Here is a 17,591-nt window from a genome sequence, read left to right on the forward strand (position 1 = left end):
TATTTCGATCCTCTTGCTCTCTCTCTGCTCTTCATGACAAGACCCCTTTTCTCATCTGCAGAACTCCAGCTCTCACACACAGACCATTCTCCTTCTCCAGGCACTAGTGCAAGCAAGCCATAGGAGGACTTCAGATCTGGTTTCCAGCAGAGAACATTTGAGGGCTGTCAAAAGCCAGCCTCCTAGTAGAAAAGAGAGTTTGGATTAGACAGGAGAAAGAATATCTGTTTAAAACATCTTGGGTTTGTCTTATCTTGCTATAGCTCTCATCATCAATACACCTCTTAGCCTCCTCAAAACACAGCTCTGGGCCACCTTGAGACAAGAAATAAGTACACCCTTGTCTTCAGACAGCTGTAAGAAGCCCACAACAACCACATGCTAACAACAGCAATGCCCAGGAGCTCTACAGACCTGCTGCAAGAGAGCAGCAAGCCAACTCTGCCTCTACCAGGCCTCCCCATATTAGAGACTACGTTACTTAAAGGCCAAAGAAATTTCAAGGTTAAAATATTCAAGTTTTCTTAAGCCATTTCTTGGGTTTGAGAGGAGCTGGCAAAAAATAAATTTATCTACAGTAGTTTGTTGAGGAATTTAAGTTAGATCTGGCCCTTGGCCAAGTTAGCCATTAGAGAGCACTAAACTTCCTTGGTTTTGTCCGTGTGTGTTGGGGATGAGGAAAGCCAACAGGATGGGCACCGTGTAGAAACTCCCTGAACCCATGTTCTCCTGTTCCCCCACTCCAGCACAGCATCTGTCCCAGGCAAGTTAGTGCTGGATAGCTTGAAAATAAATAGAATAACACCTACACCTGCTCTAGCCAGTAGACAGCAGGTTTTTTATCGCTTTACTTGCCTGGATCACCCAGATAGAAGCAATTCTGACTCTAGAAAAGAGTAAACCAGACACCTTGCGCACAACTCTGGTTCATACAGTTTCATCTCTTCTGCAGGCTTGCAGAAGAAAGGCTATAAAGACGCAGCACAAAACCCAGCTTGCATCTACTCCACACAGGACTCAAGCCTCTTGCTACATGCAAGGGACCACTCCTTTGCCCAAATCACTACCTCTATTTTTCTGCAAAAGCACTTCTTTTCACATCACACATATACAAAGCTGTTAGCATACAGCTTTTACTCTAATTCAGCATAGCCTTCCAGCTTTGCCAACCTCATCCAGAGCACAAAAATAAACCCCTAAACTTCTGCTCTCTTTCTCAAAGGAGCACTACTAGGATCCAGAGTATATGAGAAATAAATAAATACAGCCCACAAAGAAACCAAAATAGAAAGACTTACCAGACTAAAGCAAAAAGATTTAGCTCCAGGAGAAAAACTGGCAGTGCTGTGCTGTGCTCCAAAAAGGCTGCTCATCCCATGCCTAACTCCCACCAGGCTCCAGCCAGCCCATTAGCAGCCAATTAAAAAGTTCACAGGTGCTAAAGTGACAAGTAGCAGAGTATTTTGCCTATCCTGGTGCAGCAAAACTCTGCAGTGGAGGAGGGCTCACTTCGGGCAGATTTGAAATGCTTTAATCAAACTAAGTTTAACAAAAACCTTACTACCCCCAAAATCTTAGGGTTTTTTTTATACTGACTTTTAGAAATGTGAAGCCACCGATGGTTTGTTTGCATTCTCCATCTCAGCTGATTCTGGGCGTTTCTGTATTTGACCTTCATTTCTCCTGAGTTGTTGTCTGGAACATACATACACACATACAACAGCTATACAGCTTGGTACAGCTGTATTCGAACCAAGCTTTTTTTCCTTAATATGTATATTTCAAGTGCTGGTTACGCAGACTGTGTGTGAGGGAAGCATTTACTTTTGTTTCAGCTTATCTTCTGATACAATTCCAGATACTGGATTAGAGTTATGTAATAACAATATTTTTCAGTTTGAGACAAAAAGGTAATAAAAACATTACTTTCTATCTTCATCAACTTTGCTTCGGTAAAGCTGCATTCTTAAACAAAAAGAGGGATTTTGCTTAAAAAGTTGTTCTACCTGCTTTGGTTTCCCAGGCTGTTACTGGGAATTAGAGCTGAAAAGATGTGGGAAGAATATATTCATGAAACAAACAATGATACTAAGGAAAAATACACCGATGGGTTACAAATGCAGGTGGCTTTGACAGCTGATGCTAATAAAGCCTCATGGAGAACTACTATTGCTGTCTTCTGGCTCCATAGCTCAGGAAAAGTGAAGGAAAACCAGTCGTGCACAAAGAGGCTTTTGGCCTTTAACCTCCACCCAGGACATATTGTACTGTGCTAGTGCACACTTCAGGCTAAGCTTCTTTGCAGGATAGCCTGGGCAGAATACTGGCTCAGCAGGTCCAACTTATATACGGTTTGCATTGTCATTTCCAGGCAAATCACTCCCCTCTGAGCCCAATTTCAGGCTACAAACCTGTTTTGTACCTAGCAATATCGAGCAGCATTTTTACTGGTCCTTACCTAGCTCTCAGGGTGGAATGGCAGGCTGACAGCTCCCAGCACATCCTCCTCAGCATCCTTGAAGAGGCTCAGAGATGGTAGGAGAAACCTAACTCAGTGAGGTTCACTCAGCAACAGCCAGATTTCATATGGGTTACTGCATCCTCTGCCTGTTCTGTCTGCCTATAACCTGAACTCCCTACTTGAAAAGCTGCGTAAACCCAGACACAAATAATAGTGCACTCTGTGCTTGTGCACTTGCACAGTTTTCACCATAAGGTCTCAAAATAAGTGGGTCCCCTTATATGTATTCCATGGAAAGAGTCCTTTTCTTGTTACCCTAGATGCGGTGTACACGTGTTTCTTTTTAGTACAAAATAGTTTCAGCTACAGAGTTCACAGTCTAAATATACAGATTAGGCAAATCAAGATATGGGAACAGAAAAGAAAGGTAAAACCTCTTGCCCAAGATCAATGATGATACAAAACCAGTTCCCCTCTCACACCCCACCACCCTTTGCTGGATAACACTGTCTTGCGCTGCTTTGACTGCTCTGGGCAGTTTTAATGAAGCCATGCTGAACTGGAAGATGATGATACTTTTGGATCCTTCACATTAGTCTCAGCAGGCCTTATGGTGTCTTGAAATAGTTTTGCTCCATTCTTATCTTTAAAACCAGGAGAAATGGCTCTTCAAAGGTGGAACCCACTGCTGGCAAGAAGGCGCTAAGGATGGTTGCCATTAAAGGACTTTTTGACTCTTTACCAATGTCTTACAGCATTGGTAGACACATAAAATTACTTGCTTCCTCAGACATCTCTCCTTCTCAGCCCTTCTGTTTAGATCTTGGTGCCAACAGACTTAGGGTTTAGGCAAATTATGAAATTGAGGAACCCAGTTTCCCAGTGTGCTGCTTCAGTTCAGAGAAAAATCCTGTCAGAGAGGGTAAAACGGCAGGAACTGCATTTTCCGTATCACAGCATCATGTTTAGCTACATAATACTCACAAGATATAAACTGAATTAATGACATTATGCCCTGTGTCCATTTTCATCAGAGTGTGGTGCAGCATAGTTCTCAATGCTGGGCAGTAAGTGTTTGAATTTGTACCAATGAGAAATAGTTTGAAAAGTATCATGGGAGATCATTCTTATAACTCATCTGCTAAAAAAAAAAAAGAAAATAATTAGGATGACTAAAAGTGCTTGACAATTTAGTCAACTTGAGCAACCTCATCAAAAAAAGGAGAAAACTACTGGAAATGCCAAAAATTTCCAGCTTTTGGTGTCAAAGAAGCATCTTTCTTTGAGATGGACCTTTGAAAGAAACTAGCTAGAGGGGCAAATAGACAAAACGCAATAAAATCCTAGGACAGTGGGCACAGAAGACTTGTTAAACTGAATCAGCTGAGCTTGATCTGAAGAACAGGTGTCCCAAAATAAAAATCAAAGAAATCCAGGATGAGCCTCCCAGGACAGTGAGCAGTGCACCCAGTACAGACAGCTTGTGGGGTCAGGCTCACATGCTGTTGGATCACTCTCCACTGCACACAGAGGATGGATGTTCCTCCACCCAGGGGGGGCACAGCTGCCTTGGCTTCTCAAAGATGCGCTTGTGGCATGAAGCAGAAGTAACATTTGCCTTGAAGGAGGAGGCACAGGGGGAGCCAGGAGAGCCCACCTCAGAAGCAGGCAGTTTCTGCCGCAAGAAGAAGCACAGCTCTTTTCTTCACCAGACTGGCCCCTTTCTCAAATGGTTTAAGACCTTTTTGTCTGCCTTTGTGGCAGAAGGACACAACTGCAGGTCCAAGAGGGAAACCTGAAAAGCCATCAGATTCCTCAGTGCGCTTACTCCACTGGCCCCTTGAGCCTTGCTCACAAACTCAGTTGAGCAAGGAGAGGCCCTCGTGGGTGCTGGTGGGCTCTGGACCAGGGTGAGGCCAGTTAAAGCAACTTGTCTTTCTGTCCAGGCACTTGAGCCGAGAGAGACAACTGTGAAACCAAACTGATTCTGGTAAAAGATGATAAAAACTGTTCCTCTAAATCAAGACAAGAACTGTTGAAGATGTCTCTGTGTGTCCCCCACTGCAGGAGGGTGACCCCGGGGGGGGGGGGGGGGGGGGGCATGGACATGTTAAAAAAAGCTAAAATAAGCTTATGAGATCCCAAATGAATGTTTCAGTTTGTCACACAGGCTGCTAGTCTCTCCAGGCTGACTGTGTCCCAACTCAAGGGTGAAGAGACTGACAGGGGCCATGGGTAGGGGCAGGAAATGAGCCACTTGCAAACCTGGCCCAAAACCTCATGGGTCTCAAGAGAAGGGCAGTCACACAGGAACAGATCTGCCTGCCCATGTGGCTGGTTCCTTTCAAGAACTGGCAGAAATGCTGAAGTCCCACAAACTGTTTCGGATATGTTGAATCAGCCTTTACCAATGAAAAAAAGATGCTGTGCTGGGTAATTTTTCACCAGCTGTAGTTGCAGGATACAGTAATCAGATGGTGGGGTGGTCATTATTACCACAGGCACTTCTGCCATATTAAAAAGGAAACACAGTACAGACCAGTAGGATGAGCCCTGGAGACTCTGTCCCGCATGCTGTTACACACCTGGGGCGCTAACACATGAATTCTTCAGTAGTGGGATAACACCAATTCCTGCAGAGAGAATGTGGGCAGAGATCCCACAAGTTATGCCTGAAAAAGAGCTGATTAGGGATGCCAAGTTTTGTCCGTGTGTAAATTTACAGTTGGTGGCATTTCCACTGTAAGTGCCATTGTCAAGATTTTAGGATTGGATTGCAAAAAAAAACCTGCATTTGACTGAAACTTGCCATTCAACTTCTCATCATCACAGTAACATACCATACTGTACCAAGAATGAAAAGAGAGAGAGAGAGAAAACAACAACATTTAGCAGGTTTTAAAATTATGCAGATATTTTTAATGGCTTTGGAGTATTCAGACACTCACTCATATGTCAGAAAACAGATTTGATTTATAGGAATGACATTTGGCAGAGCAATTAATCCATACTATGTTCTAATCATGTTTGGTATAAGGAGAGGAAAAAAAAGTCAAACTTAGGTTTAAAGCTGACTGTGCCAGGAATTATTTTCAAAGAAGGCTCAGAAGGTTTTTTAGTAAGATCAAGGACAAAATCTGGTCTTTTATTCCTTCCCCACTCTACCACCCAACAGGAGAATGAAGACTGCATCCCATTTTCTAGTTGATCTCAACAATTAAATCTTCTTGCCTCCTCTGGAGGTAAAATGGGAGTCTGGACCTCTTTGGTTGTTAAGCAGATAAGCCCTCCTTCCCACATTATTCCTGATTTCCAGTGAGATTGCCTAAAGGAAATCTTGAGAGGGAAACTATGGACGTAAAAAAAAATCAGGCAGAGTAGGGATTTGCCTTTGCGTGAAAGCCCTTTGGTCTGGTTTGTTTTTCCTGGAATGAAACTTTCATTGGTCTCATTTGTGTTCATCTCAGAAACATTTCTTGAGACAGAAATGTATAGCTCCCCACCTGGCATTGCTTAGATCTCCACTGCCACTTGCTATGGGGGCTTTCACGCCACAGAGAACAGCGCTGCTGCTCAGGCACCTTGCAGTGCAGGCACCACTGCAGCAGGGCCCAGGCCCAAGGGGGACCCACTCTGCAGCTTCCCTCCCGGGTGCAGGGTGGGACCTTCATGTCTGGGCCCCTGGGACCCTGTGTCCCCAGAAGAGATGTCCTGCTGAGACCCAACAAGCTCACCTGGGAGGGTACAGCCAAACTGCTCACATGCCCAGCAGCTGTCTTTGCTCTTCTAGGTAGACCAATGGCTGCTGACACCTTCCTTGTGCTAAGCTGGTTTTGTACAAGCATGAGCCTGTTTCTTTTATTCCTGCTTTTATCCATGATGTTGAGTTCTGCAGAGAGGAGAAACAACCCTGTGTTTCTCATTCAGTGTGACAGACATGACCATTAAGAAAAGCTTCTCTGACAAATCCATTATGGAATACAAGAGCAAGCACTACATGGTAGCTTTCACTTGGGGACTTTGCAGAAGCTGTGTGCCAGCTCACACAGTAACTGCACCATGTCTAACACAGCACTAGTGCCAGTTTGCCGGGAGAAATCTCTCTTAAAGCCTATTTTGTCTCAAATCCCTCAGAATTAAGTCGAACAGCTGTTCCACAACATACCAATGTTAGACGTGCACTTGAGCTTCTACCATGGACTGCTCTACACCGGTGGTTGGGCATTTACCAACAAATCAAACGAATCTAACACTTCATTTGATTTTCCTGTTCCTGGGTATGTTTGGGGGTTTTTTAATCATATTTCTTAAAACCAGACCTCCTCCCTCCATTAACTAGTACCTCTCATTCACACCCTACCTTCCGAAACTCCAGCTGAATTTATGCACCAATGAAAATGTATTCCTCTACACTCCTTCCAGGATAGCTTTGCAAATCCCAGGTTACACTTTTAAAACAAATAAATAATTTTTTTAGCAGGTTGGGTTTAACACCTGCTATGAAGATTGCAAAACCATTCCTATTCTACCTATGACTCAATTTTCTCACACTCATAACTCAGAAAATATTTGCCTCTGGGTTTAATAGCTTCCATATTCTTTTCTGTCTGAAGATGTATCGTTAAATATTATTACTACTGGAGGTATGTTTGGGCAATATCTTTCAGCTGTATTTGAATTAAAGGGAGAGAGAAGAGGAATTCTGACCAGATGCACTATTTTTGGAAGATGAGTTACAAAGAACCAGCTGGTCTGAGCTAGCTTCCACTGAAAATTATACCTTTAGGAAAGACTAAGGTAGGAGAGAAAAGTTCAAAGACATTAGGGAGTAACTACTGGGCCTGCTGTAGCACCCACTGACTGTCTTCCAGCCAAACAAGGATTCATTCAGCTCTATGCAGGTTTGTGCCAGCTTATTACCCAGCTGTACTGACCCAATAGGCCAGAGAATGCTTGCAGCAGCCTGCATAGTGGGACTGTAGCTCTTCCAGGGAAAGGGGCATACCCCAGCATCCATCAAAAATCACAATGAAATCCAATACAGTAAAACATCAACATTAGGAACTGAAAGGAAAAAGAAATCACAGAAAAACCCATCAGACTTGTGTCTTGTCAATCCTGGCCACAAACATGACCACGCTCTGCAATGGTTTCTTCTTGCTAGCACATATTGCTAGCACATATCCTCTGCCACAGATTCTGCTTTTGCAATGTGAGCTGGTGGGATGGGTGAAGCTAAATGGAGGGCTAAGAGGGGAACCTCTCCACCATATAAAATCCGTACGTTCTCTCTCTCAAAGGAGCTCTGTGCAGGCAAAATCTCCTACCTATGGGAGCTCCCATGGGTGTTAATGGAGAGTTTCTCCCTGACACACACATCTGAACTGCCTCACTGCCATACCTGAGCAACTTGTACATTTTGCTTTGATTAACCTACCCTCAAAACTCTTCTGTGCTGCCTTGTGCCTGCTAGAGAGGGAAGAAGAGGTTGGGGCAGCTGCTGAGGTTGCTTTTCAAGGTCCCCAGGCTCTGCCTCACACCAGCTGGGGGGGGCAAAAGTGCCCATGCAAGTGCCTCAAGGCTGCCACCCTTAAATCACCAGCTGGCTGTCCCAGCCTGGAGCAGAGCTGCTGTCTCCACAGTGCAGAGACTCAAGGTTGTGTCCAGTCTTTCTATTGCCTTCCTGTTGAGAAAATTGCTGCCTATCCAGATGTTGCTCTCCAAGTGTCAAGGACAGCCCTGTGCTCACTTTGCCCCCTTCCCAGCAGCCAGCCTTTACTAAAGCACTGACTTGGATCTCAGTCTGGTGCTGTGAGCTGCTATGTGAAGCCAGCTAGAAGATAGGTTACCCAAGGCATGAATTCACAGGTGACTTTAAGCACAAATAGACATAAAGAACGCCACAAAATGAAACTATGGAATAATAACAAAATGTGGCTTTTCAAGTCCCCTGCCTTTTTCAGGGGAGCAACTTAGGGTGTTACACTCTTACACAAGTTAGTTAAAATTGGAACAAATAAAGATCCTAAACCAAGCAACACTTCATATGCAAGTATGAGGCCTGATGCAGGGCTCAACTGAGTCAAGAGAAAGATGCGTATTCAGTTCCCTAGGTCATAGTAAAGCATGCTTTTACCAGAACATGGAGTCTGATTTACACATTTTCACATGGTATTTTGCTATAAAAACTTTTCATTATACCTGCCTGAAGCTTTCTCTCCTAGATTTACTACTAATCAGTGTTTTTTCCCTGCACTGACAGAGACAGACACTGTCTGAGGAGTCATTATTTCTCATACAAGTACACAAAACTGGTAAGTGTTTCAGGTTTGATGTTACAGCACTCACTGTCACCTTGGTATCTGCTGCTGCCAGTTATTGTCTTCACAAGCTCTTTGTCAGAGTGGTTTCGTTTTTGCTGGAAGGCTTTCAAGTTCTCTTTGTGACTTGAAATCCACATCACACATAGGCATACAGGCATGCACACACACTGCTTTAAATATCATAAACAAATGATACCATGAGCCTTTCCAAAGCATCTTAAAGAGCTCTTTTCTTTCATAGGATGATGTATGTGGATTTTTCTGAGGATGCCTCACGCACTGTTTTGGGGAATTTTTTGTTTTTTAATAATAGGAAATAGGTGTTTCCTCAAAGCCTCAATTTTGAAATCTGGAGTGTGGGTTCTTCAGTAGGTGTGGCAGCATGTGGGTATTCTCTCCTGTTTTTAGAACTCAAGTTGCTATAACAACCCATGGCATCTGTTCAACCCACTACCTAAGAGGCCCCTTTCTTTATTTCTTCTTTTCTTTCTTTCCTTTTGGGCCTCCTATTCTTCTGAAGTCAAGTGCTCTGCTTTGATTTTTATTTCAGGAGCTAACTTATGCTCCAATGTCTATATGCAGAATGAGATGAAAGAAGACAAAATCTGCGCTGAAAAGATCACAACTTTGGGAGAATATCAGGGTGAGTAGGATGAGTTCAGGGCTGGGCCCTGTTTCTGCTGAAGTAAAGACCCACTGGTTCCTGCTGTAAGCCTGACATTCACTGCCCTGGTTTATGAAAGTGGGGGTATCCCTGCTGAATGACAGGGAAGTGATGGACACTACCAGGGAGCCACTGGCAGAACAAGAGCCAACAGATGGACAACAAGTATAACTGGCTCTGTCTAATTATTATGTTTCCTCCTTATCAGCTGCTTTCTTCCCTTCTGGAGAAAATTTAGATTTTTATTAAAATGGATTGCAGGAGGGAGAATAAAAGAGACAGAATTTCATTCATTCATACCAGAGCAGCAGTGGCACACAGGCTCTGGGGTTTGGATATCCCACTCTCCCTGTGGGTTAGCTGCACAGATTTCATGCTTCAGGATACAGCACTGCCTGTGAAAAAAAAAAGAGCTTGTCACTGGTAGAGTCCTTGGCTGCAGTGCCACTGGGGAAGCTGTAGTTCAGCTACAGAGTCCTACACATGGAAGAAAACGGGAATGTAGCTATAGTTCTTGTGAAGTAAACAGGACACTGGTTTCAATGGGAATATTTCTGATTTAGGATGAAACATTCTGTCTGTGAGTTTTTAAAAATACTTAGGATTTTCTATCCACATAAATAAATTTCATTAAAACCTTCGTTTCCCACAAGAAAAAAAAAAAAAGGCGCTTTTCACTAAACATTGGCATTTTCTCATCAGCACGGCTCCAAAATGCTACTGCTGTCAGTCAGCTGCTAGCAGTGCTGGGCACACCGTGTCTGTCCGGCCCCTGTAGCCCCCTGGTTTGTCAGAAACTAGAAACTGATGTGGCCTTTCTTAGGGCCTCAGGCCAAGCTGAGTGTCTCAGAAGCACTGCAGCAGTGTTCACAGTAACGTGCAGAGTGACAACTCTCCCATATGTGATTCTGGACACAGGTAACTTGTAAATGAACTGAGGTATAAGCTGTCCTGTCCTGACTCACATACACCTCTGAATTCATGCCTCCAAACCAAGGCACTGCTGATGAATGTGCTCAGCGCTATAGACAAGGATACAAAGCTCATTGTGGGCAGGATCTGCAGGCTTTTGGATGCCACGTGAGGTCTGTAGGAAGCCAAGCTCCTTGTCTCATGCAGCCAGCCCTGCATGCAATGAAGCTTTCCAGCAAAGAAAGCTCATACAGGTAGCAAGAAGCCTGGTGCTGGTGTGCTGGAGTGATGTAACATGTCAATTCAGCCTCAGCCTCTCCCCACCCCACGCCAGATGCTGAAGGCAAGAGTTCGCAGGGACGGTAGGCTCAGCAGCAAACAGGGCTGAGCCACACAGGCAGGAAAAGGTGGCTCTTGGATCAGTGCTGGGGACAGGAGATAGCTTAGACCCATCCGAGGGACTGGGAGGATGGAAAGCCTCCAGAGAGATCTGTCCTCCTCAGTCTCTCCTTCCTCCTGCCACCACTAGACCTAATCTTAACCTTCACTTTTACCTAAATACAAAGCAATATCTTTACTTACTAAAGAGAGGCGGACATAGGCAAGGTGTCCTTCACCTCACTTAAAGACTTTGAGGGCTAACTGTAAGTAATCCAGTGCCATGAAAACTCCCATGAGGGGCAAGCAACCTGGTTTCCCATTTGTCTCAGGAAGCAAGAGATAATTTTCTCTGAAATCACACCTTTCTCCTTCAAAGCTTCTGTGTATATTTGGTAACTTTTACATATGTCATTTCTGTACAACAGCCGCAGCTCCCACCTGGAGTTTTGCAACATTGTCCACATGTTACCTTTCCTGCAGGATATAAATGTGTTACTGATACTATTTTTGCACAACAGAGAGAAAATGAGAGGTAAAAAAAAAAAAAGTAGAAGGAATGAAGTTGTATGACAGCTGCCAAACTGGGGCTCACCTTCCACTGGAGAAAAGAGAATGAAGAAGAGCCACCTTTCTCCTTTACTTTGCAAATGCACAGAGACAGGATGCCTCTGTGTACAGGGATGAACACCAACCATCCTGAGCTGCCAGCAATCCTGTTGCTGGTCAGGGTCCTGAAGACCTCACTCCCAGCAGGTAGGTCTCTGAGGTTCAGCAGCTACAGTGCAATAACACTGAAAGTAGACCTTCATTCACCCACAGTCATCAACAGCCTTGGCACTGGCGGTGCCCACTCTTTCTTTCCTGTAGTCTGAAGGCAACAAAACATGTGGGCATCCCCACTGAGATTCCAGCAGGATATCTGTAGAAATGGTTAAAAAGAACTGGAGAAATACAGAACCAATTGCAGCTATTGTAGAGATCATGTAACTCAAAGTAAAAGTGGAATGGGAAGGGAAGATCTCAGTGTTGGGCAGGAGCCAACGTGCCAGCTCCAAATCAAGAGCCAAAGAGTGACTGCAGATGGGTTTATCCTGCAAATACTTCCTAGTGACACCAGGTATCACAGTGAAGCACATGAATAATCAACTTTGTAGGATTCGTGTGCGCACCAGGTGAGGATAGCCATGCACAAGTACTCCTGAGTAGAACAAAACTGGCCTAAGTATTGAAACCATGTCCAACAAGCATATATCTGGTTCTTCTCTGTGGGATGATGACTCCCTTTTAACATCCTTCAGTGTTAACCCTGGGTTGCAGTAAAACATCACAGTTTAGCCTTTCTACGCTGGTATACATCAGCTTTACAGAGCCGGTGTTCTGTATAAAGGGTGTAATAAACCATTACAGTGTTCCTGAAGACTGGTTATTGGAGAGGCAGGAATCTCAAGATTAGTCTACTGGAAAACACAGACATACCTGATTTTTTTCCTGCACACTTCTTATTTGACTTGCACTCTGAGAAATGCTAGTGTCACTAAAAGGTAACACCTGAATATTTTAAATGGACACATTTATTTCTATTCTACTTTACCAAGAGTTCTTCTTACTCGTTTGGGTGGGAGAGAGGCCACGTAGGCATCTGTTCACTTGTCAACATTCTCTAAACCCCAGGATTAATAGACTACTACTGTGAAGCCCAATCAGGAGATAATATAGCTAGAGTCAGACTTTACTGCAACTTAATGCTCCTATCACAGTAATATGATCCGATACAGAGCCCTCATTTCTGGGTGTAGGTTATAAACAACTGAAATAAAGATTTCTTTCATTGCAGACATGGCAATTTGATCCCAAATGACCAATGTTCCTTATGAAAAGTCCAATAACCAATGCTGTGAAATACCTTTTAAAGCTTCATTTCAAACTTTCATACTAGGTTTTCATCCCCATTCTGCCAGAGTTCAAATCCAGACAAGTCTACCCATCCTTTGGTCATATCTCTGCATTGATACTTGGAAATCATAGATCTAAAATGACAGTTCTGTAACTTTTTCTATGTTGAACTAAAATCCTGATGCGAAACACTCCAATCAATATGGCTCTTTTCCAAATTAGGATCCAGGACTGGGGCTCAAATCCACTGGCTGCAGGGGAAGGTGTTCCACCCTGACCATCAGGCAGAATTACAGATTCCCAGAACATTTTGAGTGTTTGGTACTTTGGTATCATTTTGAGCTTTCTGCAGTAGGGTTCAGTGGCATTAAAGCCTGGACTCTTCCATATGTGTAATCAGCATTGACAACTTGTTAAGTAATTCTTCTGAAACTCAGCAAGGCGAACATAAGAGATTGCCTGTGTTCCTTGTGCAGGTTGGGACCACATGCAGACCACGAGATGTTTAAAAGTATTTTCATTAGGCAGCATTTCCAGCTATACCGCTAACAGTATTCAAAATGGAAAGCAATTCTCTTCCTGGCAACATTTCAGAAGATCTAAAATGCATCATTCTAATTACTGCCTGACAAATAATCCTGGAATGCTAGCTAGGAAGTTTGAAGTGCAGACAACAGATATATTATCATCACACTGGTATACTGAACTTTTTATGATGTCTAATATCTCTAAGTTATAAATGAATGAAAGTATCCTTTGCCACCGGTGGAGTGCAGCCCTCTAGCACGCAAACTGAAGGTTCAGATGTTAGTATGACACAGCTATAAACCCAAGGTCATTTTGTGGTAAAACAGTCCAGAAGAGGTGCCAAATCTGTCTTCAGACTACTCTTGATCATTCTAGACAGTGATTTAATTCACTCTTTCCAGAAATTCATAGAATTAAATTAACTCTTTGCAGTTCTGTTTTTGTCACAGAGGACTGCCTAATCTCAGGAAGATCGGAGTTTCCTCTGTCAAGCCCACACATAGATCTGCTGTTCCGAGCAGCAGAGCTCAATTCAAACTTCTTCAGAGGTCTGAATAATTAATTCCTTCCCCCACCCCCCTTCCCAGGTTCCTGGCAGCATCTGGGATCTCCACATTCCAAAATACCAACAGTGTCTTTGTCCTCCTCATACACACAGCCCCAGTGTGGCAGCTGAGGGTATGCAGAGACTTCACTGGGCTGTGGGTATGCCTGCCTTGGCTGTTGTTCGAGGAAGCTTCCATGCCAACTTTTCTAAGCATTGTCTGTCACTTGTATGAGGTGCACTTAACATGCAGAGTTGATTTAAAGCCACAGCCTAAGTGAGCCCAAGTGAACGAGTGTGATTCACATGTCAGGAGATCAAAAGTAGTTTCAAGTGGGAAAAGCAGCCTTTAGGAGAGGTAAGAAAGTAAAGGCAGTCCCCTGTGCCCCTGCAATGCCTCTACAGTCATGAACTGAGCTGAATAATGTAACTGAAAATTGTGCTAGCTGCCATCTGTAAACACCTCCGGCGGTTACTGCTTATCACCCAGGCTAGCAATGTGGACGGATTTCATGGTATTCAATTAATTTAACCCCCCCTCTCTCTTCTCTCTCTTCCTCCCCCCTCCTTTCTAAGAAATAGCTATTTGACATAAACATCTTTGTTTGGCATATCATGAGATCTGCTGCTAATTATAATGCTGAACCCAGATGCTGGTGGAGGAAATTAATCTACGTCCTGCGTAGTTTGTTGGGCTTGTTTTAGTAGATTTGCCAAATATTTAGTGAAACCCTCATATGACTTTTATTATCTGGAGATAGATATTAAAGGGCCAAATACTGTTCTTATTCTCACTAGTGTAAACCTAGACAGTTCCATGGAGGGAAATAAATAAGGTTACGTTACTATGGATTTACATAACATTAGTCTAGATTTACGGTACTGTAAATCCTCAACAGTCAAACTAGGAAGCTAAACCACAAATACTCCATCATCTAAACCTGGACTCTTAGCTGAAAAGCACAGTTTGGAGCTTGAGCGAAATGCCAGTATTCAACATTTATTTTGCTACATTGGCATACAAAAATCACTTTTATTTTACAAGTTGGCCTACAGAAAACACCTGTGGAATAACTAGCATCAAAATGATTCTGTTGAGAAAAGCAAAAATGTTTCATTGTAAAGCAGTTCAAGATATGAGCTGCTCCAAGGGCCAAAAAGACTCATTTTCCTACTTGGTTCACTTGAGTTTCCCCCAACACCCCATAACATATCACCAGCAGAGGAAGACCACAGGTGGTGGAAGCTGTTTGTGTGTGCAGGGCAATCCCAAGGTGAGCACTGGCACTGGACATACAGACTGCACACGTGAAGTCCCTGGAGGCACCAAGAGCTCACTTGGACCCAAGGGAATTTCACACTCCCCCAAAGAAAAACATTTCAGTTCCTTTAGGAAAAATGGTCCAACCATAGAAAATACGCATTTCAGCTGCAGAAAAAATGACCATTTCTCTGTAGAAAAAAATGGGGTTTGCTAATCTCCCCTTTCCCCACCCATTTTTTTACAACATAATATTTTCCCGTTGCAAAACTGTGAGGCGGGGAAGCATCAAAATAACCGGTGTTTCCCACACAGAAGACAAATGTAAGCTTTCAGCTCTAAGCTTGAAACTAACCAAAAAACAAGCAAACAACAAACCTCGACAGCCTTTAAACCCCAAATCGCCAAAGTCAGTGTTCCCCAAACAGAAGCAAATCTATGTTGTGAAAAGTGTATTTTCCATGAGAAACACAACTGACAGAACATTTCCCACCCTGCTCACAGACAAAACTGAGTAAGCCAGAAGAGCATCCCTGTATGCCAGCTGACATTTAAGGCAGTAGTATCATTTAAGCAATGCAGATCTAAAGACAGGAAATTTCCTAAGGAAAAAAAAAAAAATAAGAACTTTGCTGAGAGATGATAACCTCTGGTGCAAAGAATGGCTGCTAATCCCAGCTGGACAGCATTTGCAGGAAATGCCATAGCCCTCAACTGTGGTGATGACTGTAGAAAGGAAACAGATATTTATAAAGTAAATAATATGAATTTTTAATTTAAATAGATATGCGGCTTCATCTATGGCATTTACAGTGCATCGTTAATTGTAGTTACCCCATTGGAAAGATACCTTTCAGAGAAGCACTAGGTCCTGCGATTACAAGTGTGAAACAGGCTGCTGCTATCAGAAGGGGCGGAGACCCCCATCAGTAAGACTCAATTTCCCATTTCATGGAACAGGCTGTGCAGCCCAACTCACAAGTTAAGAGATCCTCAGGGATCCATGTAGATCAAAGTAATTTACAGGAGCCTGAGGCTAGCTGTACAAACTGAGCAAAGTCATGTTCTCAGCCTGACAGTAATTGAGTGGGACAGATTTTAGGCAAAACAAGTTCTTGCTTTGTGCAGTACTTGGAAGGCCTCCACAGTTTTTTCCTACACAGGTACAGTAAGCCGGGCAAGTTCTCTGTTGAGAGGAACCTCTTGTATTGCAGATTTGAAGACACTGCCACCAAATAAAAAACTTCAAAACATTTATTGTCTCTCTTACATCCTTTTCCTTGGATATTCTCTGTGGAGCTGTTTGCCACCTGAGTTTGCTCTGCATTTTGCCCAGACTACACAGGTTTAATTTTCAAGTGTCTTTTCCAAGCCAAGAGGGGCAGAAGTAATTTGCTACATTAACAGGCAGGTTAAGTATCTTTCCAAGCAGCAGCAAATTCTTATCCTTTTTTGACAGATGTGCCTGGAGCAGCAGAGGGTGCATTCACCTTTGATGTGGGTTTGGAGAGCTCCAGTGCTTTGTGTAGTCTTTTGGACTAAAGCAAACACAACATAATTTGCCTTTCTGCAGCATGGTTCCAACTCAAGCTAGAATTTGGCAAAGCAAGACAATGCTAATAAAGCAAGTGTGAAGGAAATCCGAATATTCATGATTTGCGTGGCAACATCTTCTACAGTCCTTTGGACATTAGAGTAAAAATGGAACCTTAGACTTGCTTTTTTTCTCCTAGAAGCCCAGCTACACGTCACACCTTCCCAGTCAGCACCACCCAGAAAACAGAGTTGAGCCTTGCTTTCCAGAGGAAGGCCTTCAAGTAACACTTCATGCTGCAGCTACTCACAAGATTAACCTTTCTCACTGCACAGGGATCTGAGGGACAGAGGTTTCGACCCTTGAGGGCAGTGGTAAGAGCACAGAAGCCCCAGGCTATTCAAATGTACACCCCATACATTCATCAATGGAGTCAGGGTACAGAGGATGCAGTTTGCAAAACAGTCCAGTTACCAGTCTAGAAGGAAGGGAAGAGCTGGAGACAGCACAACCTCTTCCTTCTAAAATGCATCAGGGTTTCCAGAATCACAGAAATCACAGCAGAAATGTGGTTGCCACACATTTAAGAAACTGACTTCAGGTGGGCAACCTGCTCTGACAGATTTTGCATTAACACACCAAACTGTACTTGCTAACACTTCACATCAAAAAGCAGGTGCACGCATACATGCGCAAGCAGCACACCAGGACTCCAAGCCCTGATCCAGTTGGAGCTCGATCCAAGGAAGCATGGGACACTGCCAGGGTTCGAACATGAGGCTTGGCTCCAGAAAGGATGGGAACCACTAGACGACACACTTCTTTGGCACAGGTGGAGCCCAACCCCAGAGATCTGGAAGACAACCAAATACAGACAAGCCACTACAGCCGGCACTCAACACAGCTTCACACAAGCATCCTCCTGTAACCTTCTAGCTTTGCAATCATTCGCACAGTGAAATGGCAGTAGTAAGCTACAGTATGAGGAGTAATGCTTTCAGATATCAGTGTGATATATGGCCCTATGGAATAATACTTCATAAAGGTAAATATCCAGTTGTTCTTGTGGTACCCTCTTGATTGTCATTCA

At 43.6% G+C, this 17,591-nt stretch overlaps 1 long non-coding RNA gene across 1 annotated transcript in view; it reads right to left on the reverse strand.

Moving 5' to 3' along the window:
* LOC134164195 (uncharacterized) overlaps nt 1-17,591 on the reverse strand; it is a 67,517-nt gene that overhangs the window by 15,987 nt on the left and 33,939 nt on the right. Inside the window, exon 3 of the long non-coding RNA XR_009965043.1 lies at nt 6,196-6,350. This is a non-coding gene — a long non-coding RNA (uncharacterized LOC134164195). The remainder of the gene's footprint in view (nt 1-6,195; nt 6,351-17,591) is intronic.

This window comes from Pezoporus occidentalis, unplaced genomic scaffold (assembly GCF_034315485.1).
Source record: "Pezoporus occidentalis ecotype Australia unplaced genomic scaffold, CSIRO_AGI_Poc_V1 ctg213, whole genome shotgun sequence".
NCBI lineage: Eukaryota > Metazoa > Chordata > Aves > Psittaciformes > Psittacidae > Pezoporus > Pezoporus occidentalis.